Below are 25,444 nucleotides of genomic sequence, written 5' to 3' on the forward strand. Positions count from 1 at the left end.
AGATCGCATTGGCTTCTCGGTAATGGCCTACCGCTAATGAGCTCCATAAACAAGCTGCTCTCCGTATCGCTTGGATAAATTTGCATTCGGGCTCGCGGCTCCAAGATATCTCTGTTGGCTTGGTTAACAAGTTCTGCTGGCCCTCTTTATGACAAGTCAATCACAATCGGTTCGGGACTCTGGGATGGGGTCTGGGGTCATCGAAGGTCGCTCTTCAGTTCCCAGTGCTGTTCAAGGGCCCTTACTTTTTTACTTAAGCTGGTACTCAAGCTGAGGTACAATAAATGCAATACACACAAAACCATTTATTGTTGACTATTTAGTTTTTCCTGGCAAAATACATCTGAATCTCCCAAGTATTAAATAATTGTATAAATAATTGGATAATTTATTGGTATTATTATTATAAAAGTTTGTGATTTTGGAAAATACAGTTCCACTAATCAGAAAATATGACATTTTTATTTGAATTAAATCTTGAAGTTTCTTAAAGGATAATGTTTTTATAAGTATCCTTATTCCTTTAATTCTTAACCACTTTGTTGCACTGCCTTTTACTTAGGAAATAGTAGACAGAACGCTTTTCCCTCTTAAATGTGAAATCTATTTTAGTATGTTCACGACAATATCCATTAGGCAATTGTTGTTACACAAATAAATGCAGGCATTTTAGTAGGTAGCAGTAAAAATGAAGTGCGCTCCTTCCCGAGAATCCCACTTATTCCCCTCAAAGTGATAAAGTTACTTGCGCCAAAAGGGACTCGACTCGGCCTGATTGCTGGCTGATCGAGGGAAATTGCGATCTTGGCCGTCCCCAAGGATGGCCAATAGATGCCCCTATTTAGCAAGGCCGCATCCGCGGAATGCGGTGCCTTCCCTCATTTGGAGCCGATCCACACGCCACACTGAGCTCCACTCCGCCACACGAGGCTGTGCCACATCGCCGCCCAAGGCAGTGGACCACATGCCGCAGCTAGATCCAATGTCAATGCTTTTGAAAGGCATCAATTAATGGTCAATGCTCTCCGCGCCGCGTGGCAGCAGAGATTTTCCAGCGAAAATCGCCGCCCGGGGGGGAAAAATAAAGGAGCGGGAAAAACGAGAGAACGAGAGAATCGCCGGGTTTGAGGCCATCGACTGTCATCCAGTTCGGGCCAAGATTGGCACAACGACCATCGACCATCGACCACCGGCGTGGCAGCTGTTTTGTGGCAGCCGTAATTGGCAAGTGGAAAATCGCGGCGTGGCCATAAAAAGCAGGTCAAGCCACTGCCACTCAGCCACTAAAACAATCAAATTATGGCCACTTCTTTAATTGATGAGCAGATCGAGTTCGCTTTGGTTTGCTTTTGGTTTGGTCTGGTGGCATCGTTAAGTTTCTCTGACACTCTGCGGGTTCGTAACTCAGAGCTGGCTATATCCCTATTCCTGATTCCCGATTCCCGATTCCAGACTCCCGATCTCGAACATATGTTAATGAAGCATCGTCTGGCTGGCGTGATGGAAGACAGGAAAAGGCGAGCAACAATTTAGCGCTTTAATTTGATGGCCATGAGGAGCAAGGAGTTGCAACACTTGGTCTTGGTCGTGGTGCCAATTCTATCGACAGCTAGCCACGTTAGATGGCCAACACTAGATGTGGCTGAAACCGCGCGCTGGCCAGGCAATTTATTTTAATTGCTACCCGGCCAAGACGGTCCAACAGATCGGCTAAATGGTCCGGATGGCTATCCGAAAAAGCGCTAAAACCCTAACAAGAGAAATCAATTTTCGCGGCCCTGTTGCCACATGTTGCAGGAGCAGCAGCAGCAACAGCAGCAACAGCAGCAGCAGCAGCAAGTCCTCGGTGTCTTGGCCAAGATCATTGAACTCTGGGCCGGGCCTTCGGGGGTCTTAATTTGAATTGACTTCCGTCAACAAAGAGGGAGAGAGAGATTCTAATTGCAACATGTTGCAAAGTAAGTGCGGACACTTGCAATTAATAAGAATTGCTGCCGCTGCACAAGGAACCCATAAAAGCGACTGCTCTTGGCCTTCGTCTTTGTCTGCGTCTTTTACTGGGATATCAACTCCACACCGAGAAATATTAAACACTTTTTGGGGTATTTTTATAGGCAGTAAATATTTTTCCATAAAATAATGGAGTTCTTGAACTTGGTAATAATAAGAATAATAATTAAGAAATGCTGCTGTTTTGCCTTTAAAACAGAATAATATAACGAATTTTGTCTGTCTTCTTTGAAGCGAAATAAATTGAAGTCTTATACAGAAATAGGCCTCATAAAACCTTAAGAAAAAGTAGTTAATTTTAATATTGATGCGTAGTAAAATTAAATTGGTGATTATCTATTTTACGTTCATAATTAGCAAGCAGTCTAATTAGGCTTTCAAGGTTTATTAGGGATAATTACACATCATATTTCAGGCTGTAAAAATCCCTTAAAGTAGCCATATTTTTTCCAGTGCACTTAGAACCTAAGTTGAGACTGTGGATCTTCCTTCGCGGTCTTGGGTTCGCTTTTATAGCCGAAGGGCTCGACTCGGTTCAAGGAATGCGGCGTAACGCCAGCAACATTTCACGCTTAATTATAGACGCCAAGCGCTAGGAATTTTTCATAAGATCGATGGAAGGGGAAAGGGGGAGGGGGAAGGGGAAAGGGGAAAGAGCGGGGGAAGAGGGAGGGTAAAGGAGGCAGGCATTTCCTATTGCCATCATCTAATGCCTGGCCAAGGAAGAGCTCGGCACGTTTATTTATGTGTGGGCCGTTGTTTTGTAATTTAATAAGCAATGCAAAAAGGGGCGCGACAGAAAGTGCAGCTCGAACCCACCGATCCGGCGATACTCTATGGGTTCTGGCCAGGATTGGCATATTCTGTCGGCGAATATATGTATATATGAGTATGGTAGATTGCCCGCTGGGCGGAGAGTGGAGAGCGGAGAAGGGAGAGTGGAAAGCGGAGAGCCTGTCTCCTCCGACTGGTTGGCTAATAGTCTGTGGCAACAACAGGCAACAGGCAAGAGGCAACAGGCAACGGCAACCCACCCACACATTCTGGCCAAGAAAGAGACGGGCACACGCCGTTGACGCCTCTGACGACGATCGGCGCCACGCTGCAAGAGCAAACTGCTGACTCAGATGACTCCTCCAATCCGCCAGTCCTCCAATCCCCCAATCCGCAGGAATGCAGCTATGTTGCATATGCAATTAATAATTGGTTGCACATGCGCAGCAGTGTGCAACATTCTGCTGCCCGCAGCATGATGCGGCAACACGACGGATAAAAATAACTCGCAGACCTTTGACACTGCCCATGTTGCTGGAAATTGTGACTAATTAGTGGCTCCGCGGAGTATCCACCTCCGCAAAACGGGGCCACACTCGCAGTGGGAGATCTGCGATCTGGACTCAGTCTGCCACACATTCGAACGAATTAAAGCACGCAACACATTCATCAACATCAATTGAGAATGGCACTCAGAAAAAAAAAACCACAACACGAGGTAGAAATTGTTTGCAATGTGCAATTCATTTTGAGTTTTAGAACACGCGTTTCAACATTATATTCCTCATCAGTCACAGTTAATAAAAAAAAAACCAATGATATAATACATTTTTTTTTTTTTAATAAAAAAAAAAAATTAACACTATTCGTTCTTTAAGAAATAAAAATGAGCGCAAAATTAAATATGAATAATTGACGTATATTTTAAAACATTTTTCTGATTGTTAAAAAACATAAACATAATTTCCAGAACTTTTTTTCCTTTAATTCAGAAATCAATCTCTATTTCGCAAACTTTTTCTGTGCAGAAGTTTTTCTAATCTTTTTTATGTGATAGTTAAGTCTGAATAGAGTTCTCCAGCCTTAATTGATCCATAAAGAAGAGACAACTATATTTTTTGTGGGTCAAGTTTAGTGTCAGAGCCTTGGCCATAGTTCCCTCATTTCTTTTTTGGGGAACATTCCCTTTCTTTTATCCCCTGTCTGGCATTCTAATTAAATGCCTGACCATAATATTAATTTATGGTAATTTAATACTTTGTTGTCGGAGGAGAGCAGCAGCCCCAATAGAAGATTTATGCCTCCTCCAGAGTCCCGAAGAAGATGAAACAAATTGCTGGCAATTTCAGGGGCTTCGGGAGACCAACAATCTGGAGAAGATCTTTCAATAATTTGCGCCAATTAGAAGCGTATTCAGAGTGCCATTCAAGTGAGTTTCGGGCGCTCTATTCCATTATTGTGATGAGGTTGCCCCCGTCTGTTGCCTTTCTTGTGCAATGCCAGATATCCAGAATCTACTTCGGAAACATTTGGCCCAATGGACTGGCGATCGACTGCAGCTATAAATAGTTCTCCCACTTTTTTCTTCCCCCGATCGAGGCAACATGATGTTGAAATTTTGATTGCGACATTCCTGCGCCCGTTCCTCGGACAAATTGTGCTGAGAAAATGGGAAAGGGGCCGAGATTTGGTACAGGGATCAGCAGAAGTTTGTGCATTTGATTTACGGCAAATGCCCGTGTTGACATGCCGCAAAGCTTTCGCTTAATGACGCCGTATTCCTCGCATTTTCCTTGCGTTTCCCTCGCATTTCCCTAACATTCTCCCCCCATGTGGCGTGTGGCAAGCTGATGACCTGGAAAAGCCGTGGCAAGCCAAACAGAACAGAACGAAACGCAGTCGCCTAATTAAATTCTTTTCGTGTGTCGCAGACACGCCATCTTTATCGCCGAATCCGATTTGAAACTTGGCAGTAACCCCGTTTGCGTTATGCTAATTCAATCGTGCTGTGATGTTACCTCTTTTTTCTCAACTTCTCGATTTTTTTACTTGTTTTTTTGGCCACTCTAATGGCAATGGCAGCATGTGGCACCTGCAGCAGGCGGATCGTGATCGGCGGTGGGCGTGGCTAATGGCCGCGCAATAACAACAACTAATGACTAAATTTCACATAGCCAGCAACCTTTTAGGAAGCGAATGTTAATTAAATTTAATCACGTTTCAGCGGCGACAACATGTCGAGTTCAAAGGTTAAGTGAGTGCGCCTAAAAGTGGCCGCATTCGGCTGCAGGCGACACACCCCGAAAAATCCGAAAAAAAACCGAAAATCCAGGCGTATCAACAACGCATCAGCAACATTAGTTGCAGTTGCCATTGCAAGTTTGCAGGTTGCAGGTTGCTGGTTGCTGGTTGCATTTCGTCGCTTGTGGCATAAACGCCAATTATGTGCAACATATGCATGTCTGTGGAGAGCAAAGCGTGGCATGTTTGCCAATTTTTCATTTCCTGCAATGGCCAAAACAAAACTCGAACCTGCTGCTCTCCCCGCTCCCCAAAGATCGTTTTTGCTGCTGCAAGTTGCAAGTTGCTAGTTGCTGGTTGCAAGTTGCTGGTCTGTGTGTTGCTGGCAGATGCGAGTGCGGCGATAAGGCGCCAAATGTGCAACAGCCATGAACCAGGTAGCCAGGCGGTTAACAAAAACAAAAACACAATTCAGCCTTGGCAACGGGCGCAGCCTTAGAATGACGGCAGCAATATGGCAAGAGCAGCAACAGCAACATGGCAACAGCAACATCGCTGCGCCGCAACAGCAATTGTCATTTTTCACGAACGAACGCGGCATGCAAATTGCCGCAAATTGAATTTGTCTGATTACGTTTGCGCCGCGGTCCGGTAATCGATTGTCTTGGGAGCCAAGACCAAACTGCAAACTGAAAACTGCAAACTGCAAACTCCTCCCAGCATCAATATTTGCTCATTCGCATTCGCAGGATTCGATCGATTCGCCGGCGAAAATGAAAATGAAAAATGGAAAATGAAAAATTGTGCCAGCGAGGCGGCAGATAAATGATTGCACTCGAATTGCATTTCGACGATTGCGAAATTGCCGAGTTGCAGATGCAACGCACCACAAATTATGTGCTGCACGCTGTTTGCTGTATGCTGCATGTGGCAAACGCAGATGCGAATGGCTAATGGTGATTATAGAGTGCGAGATGCCAAAGGAAAAGGTGAACCACTCGAAGAATAATGTTGAAAAAATGTATATTCAAGAAGGCCATTTTTTAGACCTTTGGGTTTTAGTTTACAAAACTGCCATAAAATAAAAGCAATGAAACTTATAAGGCAACGTTCTATCTAAATTAGATTTCTTTTTAAAAATGTTTGCATTATAAATATATAAATAATATATATAAAATGTTGTGCTTGTAAGTCAAAATTAAAAATTGATTTGTTTGGAATAATTGTGTTAAAATTTATTTATCATTTAACCTTTTTTAATTGTACCTATACATTATATATTTTAAGCAATATTGAATTTAATATTTCAAATGATTGAAATATGTAAATCAAAAAAGAGTGTACCAATAAATGAGCAAATATAATAATAAACAATTTTGCGAAAACTAAATTTTAATTATTTTATTATACTAAAGTTAGGTAAAAGGGGCAACTGATATATAAATTCCTTTGTAATTAGAGTGTATTTTGAGCACAGAAATTGTGCAAGGTAGGAAAAAACCATAAGAAAAATACGAGAAGGTGCAGAATAGCTTTTATCTCCGTTCAGACATTCAGCAGAACTCTTTCTTTGATCTCCACGCACTGGCAGTCCGACTAATACGACGCAAATAGAATCCCCCGCTCCATGTGGTTCAGGTTGCCAAAATCTGAACCGGCGGATGTTTATCGGTCCACTGTCACAACAAACAGCGTATCGATTACCCCAATCCAGACACCCCGGCTTTCGTTCACACGCTGCCCGAGAATCTGGATTGTGATGCATGATGCATATACTCATATAGTACTTCTCACCAGGATGAGTCATCCCCCTGCAGGTCGTAAATTCCTCGGCTTTCGGGAGGGGAGCGGAAGGAAGCTGTCAAAATCCGACTGGAGCTCGGTTCACCGATCGATGGGGCAAACAAAGAGCAGCTGCGACCGCCGTTCTGATTCTCGGCGGCAAAGTCAGCGATCAGCAATGCGAAATGCCGAACAGGAAACATGTGTCTGCCACGCCCTTCGGCCAGCGCCCCCAATTGAAAACCTTTACTTTTGTTTTCTGTTTTCTGTTTTCCTTTTCCGCCAGGGCACCCCATCGATATGGCTTTTCCTTTCACGAAATGCGTTCGCCGAACCGCCACAGCCATTAACATAAAAATAAATTTCGCTTTTGCGGGCCGTATCGCGGCTACCAAATCGCCAAGGCGAAATGAAGTTGTAAGCTTGGATCCGCGACGTTTTTCGCTTTTTGGCGTTACGTGAATGCAGAAGAAAAACGATCGAAACGCAATAAATTTCACAAACGCGCGCAACAATTAGAAACCAAGCAGCAATAGCAACAGCAACAACGACAACGGCAACTGCAACAAGCATTGCAACTGCAACGGCAACATGGACGCGGACTGCGCATGCGCGTCGATAATTTCTTGCTATCGACGCGCCATGATCACGTAAATTATGTCCAAAACTGAAAATAAAATCAGGCAACAACCAAAAAAATGCCATGCGACGGTAAATTTCGTATTGGAATCCAAGCGATATGCATTTTGGGCATTCAAGCGCTGCCTATAAAAGTGTTGTTTTTGTTGTTTTTTTTTCGGCCATTGTATATTTTGTTGCTGCCTTTACCGCTTGATTAATTTTGGTGCGTTTGGCAACAGCGAAAAACTTTTAAAGCGTCATTTTCTCGATGTCCCAGAGTGTATTTATATGTGTGTGTGTGTGTGTGTGTGCGGCTTGATTAAGTAAAATCAATTTTCGTAGCTCAGCGATTTCTAATTAATTGCTATTGGCCTATGGGGAATTGGCATTTCTAGCTTAAGGATATATACATAAAATATGCAGAAAAGATAAATAAAATATTTAATTAATTTCGATAAGATAAATAGAAACGTATTATAAAATAATTTAGGAATGCATTTATAACTTGTGAGGGGTATTTGCTTGTTAAATAAAATTTTACTCATGACTTACGAAAGATTGAAATTTATTTCTATACTCTATCCTTTAGCGTTGAAATTTAAACTAAACTTTTTGTTGGATAAATGCTAAATACTTTACTTTTAAGATTCAGTGTATTTTTGTATTTTTGTTTACGTTTACCTGGCTTTTGAAATACCTCAGCTAAATCCAGTTAAATAAATTCATATTCGCTTAATTCATCCCGGTGTTTAGTAGTTTACCCACGATTGCAGCTGCTATTTTTAGGCTTCCTACTCGACTCAACTTGGCTGGGATCTTTCGAGCCTTGTCACTCCGTTCGCCAGTGATTCATGCATTTTAACTTGGCCAACGCCCGCCTAATTAAGATAAATACACAGATGCGATCTCTGCCCATAGAGTTGCTGCTGGTGTTGCTGGTGTTGCCGATGCTGCTCGTGTTGCTGATGTTGCTGCTGTCATGTCATTGTCGCTGCTGCCGGGTAACGTGTGGAAATGCAGCCGCCGCTTTTCAGTTAACACGGTTCTTGGCCGGGCCCAAACCCAAACCCAAACCCAAACCCGAACCGTAGCAACGGTTGTTAACATCGCAGCTCCTTTCTAGCCGCAGGTTGCAGGTACTCGTTCAATCGTACAACTGCAATGCCGGCAGCAAACAACAACAAATTGCAGACGACACCAACAGGAGGCAAGAAGGCAGCAGCAGCAGCGGCAGCAGCAGCAGCAGGAGAATGGAGAATGGAGCCAACGCCTCCTCCTCTCCATAAACAACACTAGCGCCACCTACGTGCTCCACTCGCCACGAAGGAGCATGGGTGTCCCCGATGCCATCGGTTGGCCATCGCCCTTGCCCCTGGCCCACTGCTGCCTCCACTTCTTGGACGACTCCTGCCTACGGGCTCCAAGTTGCCAGTTGCCAGTTGCTGGTGTTGCTGCTGTTGCTGTTGCTGGAGTTTCTGGTGTTGCAGTTGCTGCAACGGAAGTCAGTAAACTTTCAGGGTTATTATTATGCCCGGCTTGTGGGCCCCGAAAGCCAGCCGCCCCACTTCAGCTGTCACTGCCGATCGTCCCGAGCCGGGAATTTCAATTGCCAAAATAAAGCTGTTCTGCCGGATCCACAGCTGTTTACAGCCAATTCCACGCGAGCAAACAAAGAAACCCACTCCCAGATTCTCACTTGGCATGCACAAGTATTTTATTTAAATAACCAGACCATACGACAACCAACTGTTGATACCAGAAATTCAATATTTATAGGAATTCTTTTAATATATCTTTGAGGAAATGTACACCTACATTCCTACATATTAAAATTGAAATAATCTGCAATATAAAGTAGTGATCGGTATTTATCAGAGTACAAATCTCATGCTTTTTTATAGTTCTATTTAAACTAATTTACATATTGGTCACACCTCCGAAACTAATTTAATCTTGTTTTTTAGCTCTTCGCAAAAGAAACATTTTAGTTACAGGTAGGTTTGCAATTGAGTGGATATTTCCAATTTAGATTGTTTCTTATTTATGTTTCCATATGTGAAATGTAATTAATATATTTGTTAATGTCACCATATCATTTTTCTTTCCACTTCTGGTAAGATGTTAACTTGTCATATATATTATATATCAAATTTAAACAAACTGCGACATTTATAACACCGGGCTATAATGGAACATTCTACATATTTTTCCCCGTGCAATAACCGAACATAACAGTTCTCTTTTCCGGTATTCCCCCCAAAACTCCATTCGCATGGGCTTTCCCTGCGGAAAAGGGCCGGACGGCCAGGGAAAATTGGTCACGCCGTGGCCCAGATTGCAGGTACGAATGCGAGAGACTCTTATCGGCCCCGGCCATCTTGCCCAGCGAGGGCTCACTGTAATTTAACTGTTCGTGCGAGCGTTGAACTTCTTTGTCCGCAATTCTATGCTAAACCCACTGACCATTATCTTTCGTCGCTTTTGCGTCTTTTAATCCGCTCACTTTGGGGCTTCTTGGGGCGATAAGTGAATTGCGCATAGTTCACACCCCGCGCGATATAGAGTATAGTAGTGACCCCAAATCGGGGGGCTGATTAATTAACTGCCATGGATATGGCGAATCAATGACTTTAACGGTAACTGCGGGCTTATGGCTCAATCTGCGCCGATCTGGTTGGGAAATCGTACACCCATCGTGCGGTCTCCGCTCGCCATTATCGTCTGTGGCCCGTACTTGGGCCCAATATCGCATTTCCACACGGTTTCCCTCCCTCGAACATCAGTCGTTGACTTTTGTTTACTAATTTAATGTGTGCTTGTCGCTTTGAGCCACGATAATCCGTTTTATCTGCCGCCTTCGCATGTCGTTCGCTGGCTCTTTGATTTCTTTTTTCGATTTCAATAGAACAGATTTATATCTCTGTCTTTGTTCGCGGGGGGCCAATGAGTTGACTTCGATTGTGCACAGTAAAACAGTTTGGGTTTACTATAATACGATCTTATTCCACTCATGGCTTAATTCGAACTAATTTAAAACAATTGGTTATGGTTTACTTTGAAGTATTTATTATAAGACAGATTGTGGTACTTAATGCCCAAACGAGTACTGAATACCTAACACCTAACATTAATTGATTTAACGAATTTCGTAAGAATCATTTTAAATCAAATTATATATTGAAATCTAGTATTAAATTACACATTTTAAGCTGGTTGGCTGTGCAGTGTTTTGTAACTTAAGAAGGCTAGTTGCTGATTTAATTAGTGCAGATATTAATTACATTTGAAATGCGATATGCTATCTGCTATTTGTTTTTCCTCCCAAGCTAAACTTAATTTTTTTTCACTGCATTTGCTATATCTTTGAGATGCGGGTGTAATCCAATTTGGGGGTGGACACTGACACACTTAGTTCCCGGCAGAGAGCATTGCACTCGGCGGAATTCCCGGGTCAACATATCGATGCGGCAACAATGTTGCCGTTGCCGTCCACTCACTCACCTGGCTATCGCCGTTGTTTGCTGTATCCAGTGGCCACTGTACCCTCTTAACCCGCTTGCATCCACTGGTAATCCAATAAAGACCAATAAAGACGGGATATATAGTTCAAGTGGAAGTCCGATTACAAGGCACAGCAGCCGCGTTGATAACAAGTTGCTGCTGGCATTTTATGGCATGCAATTATTGCCAGAGACACAGATACACAACACACACGCACACACTCGTACACACACTAGTGAATCCACATTTAAGTTTGTTCACTCGAGTGGAAAATTCTTAATTTATTTATGATTTAAAGTAAATGCCTTGGGGCTGCAGTGCACTTAACTTTGAACTTAACATTTTCGGATTTTCGAGCGCTCGCTACACATTTTTTGTTATCGGCAATTGGAAATGCATTGACCTCGTTTCGGGGCAACAAAGTTGCCAAACACTGTAAACATTTTCCGTTGTATTCTGTTGTTGGTTTTTTTTTTTTATGTTTGCTATGCCAGCGGGGGAGGGCGTGTCAAAGGGGCGGGGGCTGCGGTAACAATTGGTGCGCAACGGAAGCGAAATATGCATATATATATGTATATATCGTATATTCCGTGGGGCCGTTCAGAAACAATTTAAATGCATCGCTGCACACACACGGATATTTTTTGTTTTTTTTTCGGGTGAGTTTAAACAAAAAACGGTCAGCTGCAGTGGTGGCGAGTTTTTCGGGGGTTTTCACTTCGGGTTTTCCTGGACGATGTTCACCGGTCAACGTGAGACTGAAAACTAAAAACTGAAAACTGAACGACAAAACAAAAACCCAGTCGAAACCCAAATCAAAATGTAACAGTCGCCGGGAGAGAGAGTGGGCAAAAGCGAAGGCAAAAGCGGAGAGAAGGAGAACGAGTTTCGGTTTGTGTGCTCATGCGCGTGGGCGCTCGTCTTCCGTAGGGGGTGACTACTGTCTTGCGCTGCTGCACTTGTGCGTCGTGTATCCCGCAGATGCGCGTATCTGCCGGATGCCATGTGTGGGCCCCTTGTGCAGCCGCCGTATCTCAAGGGTTGGACCTCAAACTGGGGTAATAGTCGCATTCACAGCGACTTGCATTTGGAGTAGACTCGACTCGACTCGAGTCGACTGGACTGGAGTGGAGTGGAGTCTTTTGATTTACGAGTATTGACTGCAGCGGACTGCAGCCCGCTCTTCGGTGAGCGGTGAAAGTGTTTGTTGCTTTCCCCCCTTTCCCACTCCCCCTATTCACATCTCCCCCACATGCGAACAATGCGGAGCTGGAACAGATTTCGTCACTCAGCGGAAGGCAACAAAAGCGAATCAGCTGCGTATTGTCATCAGCGGATTGCTTTAAAACACTTGCATTCATTTTGATAGCTCATTAATATCTGAGAATGTTGTGGCTTCTCATATTTCCTCGTTTGGTAGAAAAATACTTTGAAAAGTATGTTGCATAATTTATTGAATTAAAGTAGCGGACAATAACCAATTTTATTTTATAAATATTTAATCAAATATTTATTTTAAACAATAATTTTGTCATGAAAGTTTTTATGAATTCTTCAATATGTATTTTAAAAAATAACATTCTCATTTCTCATATAAGGCTTGAATTGAAAATATTTCAGTAATGATTAAGAAGTATGAAACTGTATAATTCAAGATCTTGCTAAATTTTGTTTATATTTATTTATATTTAGTTATCTGAATAACTAGGATTCACAGCTTAAGAAAATATTGTCTGTACTCAAAAACCTTTTCACAGCTCAAACATATTCTCGTTAAAGCCAGTACCAATACTCTATATTTATTTTGCTCTCTGTCCAAGTGCCGATGCGGGTTTATTCAACTCTTGAGGGAGAAGATGGAAAACAGGGGGTGGGATTTCCCAACCATTTGGGGGGGATGCTGCGACCGGCGAAAACTGTTGCGTGCTTTCGGGAGTGCCCGGGAAATTGGCGCACTCGTGCACTGGGACAACAAATATTCGAGGGCTGAGGAGGAGTTGGGAGGAAGAGGAGGAGATCCAGGGGTGGCTCGCCCTTTCAGGACACTCCTTGAATCGCATATGCAGTGCACACGTATAATACCATATCCCCATTCAAGCAGGGTGACTTCACACACACCGGCCATTGTAATGGAAATCCAACTTTGACACGCGATTGCTGAGGGGTTGCAATCTGTTTAATTGAGGTGTTTAGCACGGTGAATAATTAAAACAACAGAGAAACCCGGCAAACCAGACAAAGGTCACAATAATAAATTAGACACGCGTCTCAGTCGAGTTGAAATGGAGAGTAACTAGGGATGGGAAAGGTCTCTGATCGACTTCAGATATTTTCTTTACTTTCTCCACTTTTTTCCCGGAAAACTCTATCCCTCCCGAAATGCATCTCCGATTTCCCCCGATCCCGCTCGAATTTCACGCTGTCATCGCTAAATGCGAGGAGTTCTATTACCATTTGGGCGCAACAAATGTGTCTGGAGCACATTTCGTGACCAGGCACATGTCATTAGCCCAACCAGCCCAAACAAATGATGACTGCCCCACGCACTCAATGTCCGCCAGAAAGGAACTGCTCCGCTGGAAACTGTGCCACCGTGGAAAACATGGCAGTAAAGCCAGCGTAATAAAGCGTTATTATGCCGGCCAAGCATGAATGTGTGCTAGTGAAAACCGAAGGCAAAGTGTCACCTGCACAGCGAAAAAATATTGCACAAGTAGGTCACAAGTAGCTCTATTAAAATTGTAAAGTATGTAAGTTTTTGACGTGATATTTTATCAAACTAAAAGTGGTTTATATTGTTTTCTTAACCAACAAACATATTAGCATATACAATAAAAAAAATATGTATTTCCGGATGCTTTTAGAAAATGTTAACATTTTTACGAGCACCATTTAGAATTTAAAGTGGTGCTGTCCAAACATTTTATTATGGCAACTTAATTAAACAGCCATTAACAAAATTCTTGAGTGCCAGAAAAAATTAGAAACAATTTAAATACAAATACCTCCAAATGCATGCAATATTTTTCTCACTCCTTGGACTACTCACTACTGCATCTGGATCTTTGAGATACAGTGGACCCGCAGATACGAGTGCCGGCACTTGCGTAAGAGCGAACAGTGGGCTCGCAAAGTAATGTGACAGGCGTTAAATGCGCCGGCAATCGATTTGATTTGCAGTCGCGATGCGAATTTAATTGAAATGAAAAATAGTCGCCCATTCGCACAGTGGGCAGTTTGCATCTCGCACTGCCCAGTGGTCACTGGACATTGGACAGTGGGCGTGGCAATCTATGGGCGGCTGCGGAGGCCGAGGACAAAGACAAACGGAGCCAAAGACACTCGAAGCCAAAAAGAGCCAGCTGTAAGGAAGTCAGTCGGTCGGTCGGTTGGCTGGATGGCTGGCAAATGTAAATGCAAATGCAAATGCCTGGCTGCCCACGCGAAATTATGAAAAATTATGAACGCTGACCAAGTTTGAGCCGGGAAAGCCATGGCTTTCTGGCCAAAAAGGAGCTGCTGGCCAAAAGTGCATTTCACGCTGGCTAATGAAACAAATTATAAGTGGCCACTGTCGTCGGAGTTTTTTGCGGAAACCCATGTGAGTTTTTGCGGCTGCGGCTGCGTCTGCTCATTGTCTCTCCGATGTTGTATAATGTGTAACCCAAGCCCAGGGGCAATGTTTTCGACTGGAAATGCGATACTTTCCTCGGAGCGGCTGTTTTGAATTTCTGCTTATTACCGAATATTTCAGTCGTTAAAACAAAAGTTTGTTCGCAGGTCGGTAATTTAACTCTCTCCTCAGCCGATTACGAAGACGATCGTCATAATGATGATGATGATGAATGTCTGGCGCGTGACGCATGCGCAGGAAACAAAGAACTTAGTTATCCATGGGTGGAAACTATATTATTTAGTGGATCTCAAGTGAATCAGTCTATGGAATTGAGTCAACTCTCTCTTAAGAATCCCCCCAGTTCGAAAATATAGTGCAGATAAGGGAATATGAGTGTTCTGTTTTGGTTTTTTTTGGGTAGGGATTACCAACCCCAAGACGGAAGCTTTCCACACCATCTATCTGAAGCTTGGTATCTCCTAAGTGGATTATCTCCAACACTGTCGCTGTGGCACGGCTTTTACTTTTGACTCACTTTAATGGGTCTCCAGCTCACCTTCCTCAGCTTCTTTGTTTTGTGGTAACCCTTTTAACATTCCATTTCGTTTCCATCGCCTTTGTGGACCTAAGCTACTTTCCTCGTCAGCGTTCTTCTTCCAAAGCAGACATGTTGTGAGGGACTTATTTTCGCTTTTAATAAGCCACCCAAGTGACTGGAGCACCACTTGACCGTGATTTGTTCTTTGGCTCTTAATGTGTCATTAATGTGAGTGTGCGTCGGTTAATGCACAGGGGAAACGTCAGCTTAAAAATATCGAAGTTCTCTTTGGTTTTCGAGTGTCTTCATCATTGAAAGGGGAGAATTAATAACTGCATTGGAATTTAATGCAACAAGAATTCAACTATATAAAAAGGTATCTCATTGAAGACATTTAAAAAATCGATTTCCTTATAAAGTATTCTTTTAATTCCTTATTAACAACATATGTTATTGATAAAATTTATATGAAATTTAAATATTGAACAATTATTACCTTGTCGTGTTTCGATTCATATACATAACATATGTTTTAATGTTTAAATGAGATATAAATTAAAATCAATTATTAACATCACGAATATCGAATAATTTCATTTAAAATGTGATCTCTTAGTAATGGTAATTGAAGTATGCAAATGACATATATATTTAAAAATTGCAAAACCTTATTGAATCTTTCAAGGATCCCATTCAATTAATTCTTGAAAATCAAATCGTTTTAAAAACTCCTTTATTAAACATCATTTACTGACCAAGCCCAATTTATTCTTGCCCTGTGCGGGTTTCAGTTTCTGTTGTTCCCGCAGCAGACATTAATCACTGTCAGCGGCGGTCTGGCCACCTCATCGTCGTACCCCCCGTTTTCCTGGTATCCCCTGGGTTCCTTCCCCCTCCCCTTTCCGCCTCCTCCCTCCCGCCAGCACTTTTCCGCCTCGTCTGCATGTGATTTCATTAATTTCGCATTCCGATGCAGGAGGAGCAGCGAGCAGCGAGCAAAATTCCATGCCCACTCCATGAGGAAGTGCAAAGTGTTGAACATGTGCGGCGCATAGCTGGCACTTGCATTTATTCATTTTATTCGCTTCTCATTTTATTTATTGCTCTCTGCGCTTTGATCAATCAATTCAGCTCGGGGCCTCCACTCGCCGCTGTGCCATGAAATATTTTAATTGAATGATCAGAATCAGGGGGCTCCTTTCGGGGCTCCAGGGGCTTCCAGTTGCGATCGAATTAGCAGTGCAGCTCAAATAGTGCTTGAAAGCGGGCTTTTAATTGCACGGCGACCAATATGAAAATCAATCGACGCCAGCTAGGCGCCAGTCTCAATTTCGATTCCCTCGATCGACCGCCTGACCCACTAAAGCCGCCGATCTTGTCTTCTCGCCGGCGAAAACGCCAATCCAACCAACCAACCGACCAACCAACCAACCAAATTGGGCATCGCGAGCGACAAAGACCAGACAGACTCTGCCCGCAAAGGCAAATATAAAATATTTGCTTATTATTTATATTTGAGATTTATTCGCCGAGAGGCAGGCACACGCATCTGCCAGCCGATCCGACTTCGATTCCGATCCGACTTCCACTTCGACTGCGACTCCGAATCCAAAAGGCACAGCTGCGACTTTGAGTGCTGCTAGCGATGGAAATATCCGAAAGATTGTTGTGGCGATATTTCACTAAGTTTTCGCTTTTCTTGGGAGTTAGTCGAACGGAGTTTATAGGCTGATTTATTGAATATAAACTGGTATAAGGGGGATATTGAAATTGGTTAAGTTATCTTGGGTGATTAGTAAAACTCAAAGTCTTTATAAGAATCAATTATTTAATATCGATTTCTCATGGCACAGATATCACAATATACGATCACTTTAATTCATATATTTACGTTTTAACTGTTAAATTAATTTGTAAATTAAGTGATGTTTTGCTATCTAAATTTGTAAATAGTTATTTTATTAGTAGTACCAATTACGAAGTACCATTTTCCCTTAAAGTCTGTTAATGCAAACGGGTTTATTCAGACATCATTATTCAATTAAATTTCTACAAGCAAAATAAGCTTTAATCAATAAAAAATAAAAATATTTGGAAGTAAGTTCAGATTATTCATATATATTCAAATGGAATATCAACACAATTAATCTCAATTATTCTGTTACAGCAAGAAGTATTACTTCTGGCTATTTATTATCTACATTATTTGACAAAACAACTAATTCCAAATCAATTAATCCCCTAAATATTCTACTTAAAATATATGCTTTAATAAGTTATGCTCCCATCCGATTCATGTTAACTTGGCCCAGAGTTTTCCGGCCCAATCACGCTGCCATCCTCGTTCGGCGGGCAACGTGTCACCATCACCTTGTCGCCTCTGCCTGGCTAAGTCGGTCGCACATGTCGCGTTTGCCATTTTAGGATTTGTGGCCAAAAAGCGCAGGGAGAAAAAGTGGAAACAAAAATAACACAAATGTGTATGGAGACTATATGCAACATGGCTGCTTATTTTTGGACAGTCGGTAGAAAGTGCCGCCGGCGGCACCGTTAAAATAATGAGCTGCAACAGCGGCACTGTGATTTGTTGTTGCCGCTGTACCGCTTTCGGTTTTCTGTTGTTTTTTTTTTTTTGTTTTTTTTTTTTGGTTTTTCGGCTTTAAGTTTTCCTTTTGCATATCACCATTAGCGCTGACAAGGCAGAACCACAAAAGAAGTCGCCGGTTGAAAGTGAGCGCCAGCTGTCGCCAATTTCCGCATTCGGAGGCGCTTCCAAAGGCATTTCCTCCGCCCTTTCCCTTTCTTTTTTTTTTCTTTTTTGGAATGACCCCTCTTTCAAGAATTCTTTGACCTCGCTTTCATTTATTTCAGCAATATATATATGTATTTATATATATGTGAGTGGTGTGCTGACTACGTGCAACATGTTGCGAAAGTGAGTCGGACAAAAGGCATTTTGCATGTTGCCGACGCTTTTAATTGACAAACAAATTACAGGCTGCCTGCTCGCTGGCTTGTCGTTCGCTGTACGCTGTTTGTCTCCGGCTTTGGCTTTTGGCTTTAACTCTTTGGCTCAATGGTTGTTTGGCCAAACCCCTCCGACGGATGACATGTAAGACCAGTGCCGAATGACTAATTGGTCGCCGTAATGGTCAAGCCCGGCCGGGCCAGGTTGGGCCATTAAATCTCGGCACGGTGGTCAGACACTCAGTGGTCCAAGTTATTAGCCACACTGCAGATAAAAAATGTACGAAAACCAATGCCTTTTTTGTTTATTTAGCTTTGAGAGACAAAAGGTTTTCCATTCGTATGACACAAAATAGTTACAAGGACAAACAGAAGTTTTCTGCTGATTTAGTCGCTTGTAATTAGAATAGGTTAGCATTTTAAAGCTTTGTTTGCTATAAGACTTTATTATTTTAAATCCTAATTACTAAAGCGTAAAGTAAAATTTATTGACTGAAACTGGCAAACTGGTATTTAAAAATTCTATGCTTTAACGCAAGCTAAGTATTGGATTTAAAATGACAGTTTTACTAACAATTACTGATCTCAGATTCTATTACAACATTTTTATAAATTACCCATTGACAAAAATTAACCCATATTAAAATCTTGTTGAATAAATGCCTTTCGAGGAAAGAAGCTTTTGCAAATGTCATACCCCATTTGTTTGCTTGAGATTTGCAATTAACTTGTCCATTTGTCCCACTGTCCCGCTGCAGTTCGTCAAGCCATTCACACACGATTTAGCGTAGTCGCCCCGGGGTTTTAGCAGTTGGGAGCCAAGGGAGGGGACTCCGGAGGGAGGGGGCGGGACTTTGGGAAGCGGGGGACACTCATGTGATGAATTTGCCGCCAAGGCGCCGCCGCCACTGACGCTTGGGTGGTCAAATGGGGCTGGGCACTGGAAACTCCTGCGGCTTAAGTGTTTCCCCCAAAACAGCAAAACAGTTCGTTTCCATTCGATTCCACGGTCGCCGGCTGGCGAACGACTAAATTATTCATTGCAGGATTTATGCAGCCGGCGGCCGAAATCACTTTCGCTCATGCTCAAGCTGAAAAACGCTGAAAATCTCGAGACCGCCCCGAAATCACGAGCTGCTAGCCAGCTGGTAAGCTGCCCCCTGCCCGCCAGCTGTTTGTTTTGGGCCCAGAGCTCAGACAAACATTTGCCACAATTAATGCACATGACGCCGCTTAAACTTTGACTTGACAAATGGAGGCGCCTCCCCCAGGAATTCGAGCCCACTCCAAAAGGTTGAGGTCCTTAGACATGCACTTGAAAAAGTCTTGGTTGTTATTTAGGGAATATCGTGGGTGTAACTACATTGAACAACGGGTAAAATAGGAAAATGTCATTCTTATTGAGTGACCATTAAGTCATGACTATGAACAAATCGAAGAATTAATTTATTATATTTATATTTCATGCGAACATTTCGCTTTTAGTCAATCAATCTTATCTGATGAGGAATTGTATTAATTCTTTAGGAGAAAGTCATTTGTTTTTGAGACAGTATGTTTCCTTGTAACTACTGATACTTTATTCAAATTAACTGAAACCTATTTTAATTAAGTGTCAGATATATGTGAGTTTTTAGTTAAAATGTATTTAAGTTAAAAATGGAAGTACACCTACAACCCATAAATTCCCTTGCCATTCCTTTCTGTTTTCTAGAAGTGTGGGCAACTCATTACGCGGATCCTGGGACCTGTCATCATCAACCAGCCCGGACGCATTTGTTAGCCGGCGTAGTCTGGTAGATGACGCCTCTGTTGCCATTGTTGTCTGAGGATCTAGGAGAGGGGTTTGGGAGGGGGATGAGGGGGGATGAGGGGCAACGCCCACCTGGGCTGCCATTTAATGGCCCAGCCAAATGGGGGCTAGGCCTCGGCTCGGAGCTGTCATCGTCTGGCATCTGCATCTGCATCTCCCCGTGGATGTGGAAGTGGAAGTGGAACCCTGGCTCTGGATTTTTTTTTTTTTTTTATCTGGGCCTGGCCAGAAGCACGCGCCAGGCCGCATTGTCTGACTGACAAGGTGATTTAGAGAGCGGGGATCGGGAATCGCGGGAATCGCTTTTATTGTTATTGAAAAGCTGGCAGCAGCCACTTCAGCCACTTGGCCGATCGCGAAAAGGTCGAGGACGTGCAGCTGGCGAGTCGAAGTCTTGTCTTCTCAACCAGATCCACCTCTGAATTACTTTCGCCAACCATCTTTTAGATTCTCGTTGAAAAATTGATTGTAAAACTACTTTAAATAAAAGAGAAACTGGTGGAAGCTATTAAGAGTGATGTATTTAATGGCAAGTAAAAGGTGTTCAAACTTGCAAGATAATTTAAGTGTTATTAAATTTTGTTTTGGAGAGATTTAAGATTTAATAAAACAGCCAAAAAATTGTAGTGACATACATTTTTGTTAACCTAATCTTTAAATAAGATCCAAATGGAATTGATGTATCATAAACAACATTTAAATAATAAATAAAATAAATATAAATTTAAAAGTTGTTTGCCAATCAACTTGTCATAAAATTATTAAATACTTTTCGAATACATTGTTTAAAATAAAACCATAATATTTTATTATACTTTTCCTGTACGATTTTTTCATTAAAATGCTTTCTCCGATACCCTTTTCCTGGTTAAAATTTCAAAGCAAATTCGAACGTTTTTGGTCAATATTATTTTGTGTTGTTCGCCTGATAACCAACGTTATGGCCCAATAACGATTCAAATTATGACTTCACCTTTTTTTGGACTGCCACACATTTGGGCTATATCGCAGCGGGCAATCGCCTTGCAGCTCCGAAAAGCGCAGCGAATCGGGACGAAACTTAACCCCGGCACAATCATAATCGGAGGAGGAGGCTGGCTATTTGCTATTTGCTATTTGCCACAGTCACCCACAAAAGACAACTTCCTCATTGCCGGCGAACGCAGCAGCAGCAGCAGCAGCAGCAGCAGATGCTGAAATCAAAGGATCGCGTGTTGCATAAGCGCTGCTCCGGGGGGCGGTGGTGTAACTTAAACAGAGTTTAGCATTAATTTGCGGGCACCCAATGCATTTCCCGATCGAATTCGAAATTCAGCCCAACGCAGAGTTATGAATGAAAACGAAGCGAAACAGAAATAGAAATTGCATTGCAGCGGACCAAATGAAAGAGCGGCCTCTTTGAGGGCAGGAAAAAGCAGGAGGGGATCCACTGAAGAAAGGGGATCGCGGATTGGGGATCGAGGATTGGGGATTGGGGATCGGGAATTGTATATTGTGTATTGCATATTGCATATTGTGGGTGATCGCTGGCCGGGGAGGCATGGCAATTGTCTGCGGCTAAAATGAAAGGCATGAGTGCCTGGCAAATGATAGACAGCCGGCTGACTAACTGACTGCCTGACTGACTTCGACTTCGACTCCGACTCCATCTGCAATATGCAATATGCAATATGCAACTGCAACAGCAACAGCAGTTTGCAGCCAACAACGAATGAACGAACAACCATCAACATGCAACGGAAGCGCAAAAATAGCAACAAATGCCGGCGTTTACTGAAACCTTTAGCTCGCCACAATTTGTTGAACTTTCGGCGGCGGCGTTTGACTTATTGCCTACTGATTCGCGGGCAAATGGCCAGTGTGTGGGTGCTGGGCGCATAAACAAATTGCAATTTAGTGCGGCACAGGATGCAGCTAGCTCACCTCAAAATTGCATCGAGAAAAAAATAGTAAAAACCACCCATCAGCAGGCGCCAGCTGCGCCGAAGAGAAAGTGAATGTTTGCTGACGTTTGACAGGTTCATTTGACACGGCCAACCGATGGAAGTGCCCCCCGTGCGAAGGTTCCCAGATGGTCCTTAAAAGGGTTTTCTAAAAATAGTACAGGTCACTCTTAAGATAGTTAAGATTTCACTGGAATCAACAGTTCTCATTTGCTGCATTCAATTGAATTCTGTTAAGTAATAAGAACTATACTATAAGCTTAATAAGAAAACAAATTTTATTTATAAAGCTGCAAAAAATATTATACTAATCCAATTGTAAATAATGTTATCGTTATATTAATGGGCTTATACTATTCTGTGTAGGGTGCACACAGCCTTTAAGAAGTAGATTTGCGTAAGACCTTAAAAAGTGTACTCATTTATCTAAATGCATATCTATATCCCCTTAAAAACATTATATCTTTCATGTAATTTATACAAGGATAACAAATTGTTTTGCATACATAAAAAAATTCATTGTTTAGTAACTCTTTTGTACGCAAATTGCTTGAAACCTTACAATAACTTTTTTTATCGCTCAATGTAAGGCAGTTTTTAAAAGAAGTCTTAAACTCTTTATTATGGGTATTAGGCATAGTTAAATCTGTCACTTTAGTGGCTTTTTTGGGGCCTCTACTGGTAAGAGCAGCAGAAAACCAGGCCAGTCGGCAGGCCGGCGGATAAATCATGCCACTCGCCATTTGCAACATCAATTGCTAAATGGCCAACGCCCGTTGCACCGGCTGATTTCCGCCTTGGGCCAGGCCAACCACATGTTAACCCAATTAAAGAACAGGTTGGCACCTCCGCACAAGCCAACCAAAATGGAGCACTCAATGGATTGCCGATCTCGAGATCGAGATTCAGATTGAGATCTTATCAGTGGATACCCGCATCGTCTTGTCAGCCGAGCGAGGGCGAAATATCGGGAAAGTCGAGCTGCCAGAAAATAGGGAAAAGCGCATTTAATTAACTCGATATCTCTTTGGGGATAGGGGCCCATAACTTATACAGTTGCTGGGGGAAAAGTGGAAAGCGCACATCGATAATGGTGACACATATCAATAAAGATATCCCACATGCAAATCGTATTGGATCGTATCGGATTGGATTGGATTGAATTGGTTTGGATTAGGTATGATACCGCCCTGCGGGGATGGAGATCTCCACTTGGTCCCCTGGTGGCGCCACTTGTCGTCGCGCAAGTGGGTCAGTGGTGCTCTCAAATGATTTGTGGGCTGCTTACCTGCAAAGAAAGGAAAATGGTGAAACGAGTGAGAAAAGCAATTAAGCGGCAGCCGCCATAAAAGAAGCTTACAGATACTTGGTTCGACTCAACTGGAGATGAATTTGCCAAAACCGATCATGGCACGAACATCAATGGAAGTGCACAAGGAAAAAATCAGAGTACATCATGCTTAACAATAATGAATAGCTAATACAAATAAATATTTAATTACAACCTTATATTTATTATGAAAAATACCCAAGCTTATATCATTTTAAATCTGGATCATTGTTAATAGCTTAAATTCTTCTCTCTGCGAAAAAAAAGCGAAAAACGCGGGCTTAATAATGATAGAAAGTCCCGCATTAGACACAGATAATGCTGGCTTAGCCGAAAAGAAATTGCCCAGAAGTGCAGCGGCAAATTGTGAAAGCCAATTCAATCGACCAACCAACCCATAGAACCACCATAATTTATCCGAAGCTTATATCACCGAAGAGCAAGGAAATTAAAATTCAAAACTTAAACGCTTTACGGCCTATTAAAGTTACACAAAATTAAAATTTTATGCTTTGTGCACAGAATTAACATAATACGAGTAGACCGAACGCTAAATTCCCCCGACAGACACAAAAAACTCCACACATGAAAATATAATTTAACGAGTCTGCATCTGTTGAATTTAATTGCTTCATTTGCGCCTAGGGTTCGTGCAAGGGGAATACGTTTCTTTATGTCTTTAGCCACACTTTGGATTTGGATTTTGCTGGATAATAACTGCCTGTCTTCTGCACTCATAAATTATGCATTTCAATGCAAATGCCAACGCGACTAATTGGTTTACATAAGACGAAATGGCCGAGAGATTAAGGTAAGAGAAATGGAGGAGTGTTAAAAGACGGAACAATAACAATAATGCCGTAATGACAACTGCACGACATTGACAAACAAAAGGAAGCACTCGGAATGCACTCGGAATACCCAAAACGCGCCGAAAATAAATAAAGAAGCACATAACGCATACGCCACCGAAGCCGAAAGCCGCCAGCCGAAAACTGCGATTGCGCAAGCGGTAAAAGGCTAAATAAAGATTTACTCCGCTGTCTGCTCTTCCCGAAAATTAGGGCTGCACCCTTTGGGCCGCAATTAGAGGCGCTAATTAGGAGAAGCCGGACGGGTCACTCACCCACTCGAAACACGTCCAAAGTGAAATAAATAGCTGATAAGCCTCCCCGGCCATTTATGTTTTTTATGCTCGCCGTGTGCTCCGCCTGCTAATGCCCATCGATTTGACTTAATTTGATTTGTTTCGTGTTGCTTTGGCTTGTTTCGATTTGATTTGTGTCAACATGATCTCGGCCAAAAGGCGCCGACAGATACACACTCGTACTCGTAAGTCTTTCTCTTGACTTAATTTGTGCCAGTTGCAAGTCGCCGGTTCGGTTTCGCGTTTCTTTCCCATGTTCGGCAAATGCAAATGAATTTATGAGCGTTACGTGCGCGATTTGGTGAGCGTTTTACGACCGCTCATTATGGCGCTTGAGCGGATTTCTGCAGTTGGCAGCACTTTTACCCACCGAACCACTTAATTGCAAGCCGGGGAATGCCAAAAATGTTTCCATTTCGATGGGAACTTCAAGGGTATTTCGGCATTCCTCTGTCGCTGCTGGGTGTCCAATGTTTATCAATTTAATGGAGCCACATAAATAAAGACCCCACTCAATAACGAATTCAAATGGGTCTTGTAAATCAAAATTTCTATCGCTTCGAAAGTGTGATTCTGTAGATAAGAGCGAACAAAACCCATCGAGATGGGGGTCAGATTTATATGCTGGCCACAAAAAAAAAGAGTGGAAAAATGTGTACAAGATGCCTTCGCTTAAGCTGGCCATTAAGCCTAGTTTCGAGATCCAAAATCTGAAATCCAAGCTTTTGTTGCGGCACCTGACTTGGAAGGCGTAACCGTAGTCTTTTCTGGTTGTTGTTTTCGTTTTTTTTGGTTTTCTACTTTTCTGGGGAGGTCATAAAACCTGGCAGTGCCACCAAATGAGACTGTGCAGCCGGCCGAGAAGAGATAAACCTCCGTCGGCCATATCGAGTGGGTGTTTCTCTACTTCGAGCTCCGCAGACGTGCCAAAGATGAGGAAAATCACCAAGAAAAATAAAAATAAAAATAAATGAAAATAAAATAAAAACTAAAGCTGAACTTGCAGTCGCGGGGGGCGTGGCACTCGCATGCGCGCCTTGTTTGTGGCCTACGTGTTATCACGACCAAGTCTCTCGGACTCTTTCACTTTTTTCCACATCTTGCTCGCATGTCCGCACAATTTGTTGCCCATGGATGGATATTGGCCCGGCGTAATCGTTC

At 42.6% G+C, this 25,444-nt stretch overlaps 1 protein-coding gene and 1 long non-coding RNA gene across 3 annotated transcripts in view; one reads left to right on the forward strand and one right to left on the reverse strand.

Moving 5' to 3' along the window:
* Positions 1-25,444, reverse strand: part of LOC108096611 — a 49,966-nt gene that overhangs the window by 16,125 nt on the left and 8,397 nt on the right. The window lies entirely within an intron of this gene.
* On the forward strand, positions 12,472-14,933 carry LOC108096619. The gene is made up of 2 exons (XR_001771717.2): positions 12,472-14,530; positions 14,710-14,933. It is a non-coding gene; the product is annotated as an uncharacterized LOC108096619 (long non-coding RNA).

This window comes from Drosophila ficusphila, unplaced genomic scaffold (assembly GCF_018152265.1).
Source record: "Drosophila ficusphila isolate 14025-0441.05 unplaced genomic scaffold, ASM1815226v1 contig_414, whole genome shotgun sequence".
In the NCBI taxonomy this organism is placed as follows: domain Eukaryota; kingdom Metazoa; phylum Arthropoda; class Insecta; order Diptera; family Drosophilidae; genus Drosophila; species Drosophila ficusphila.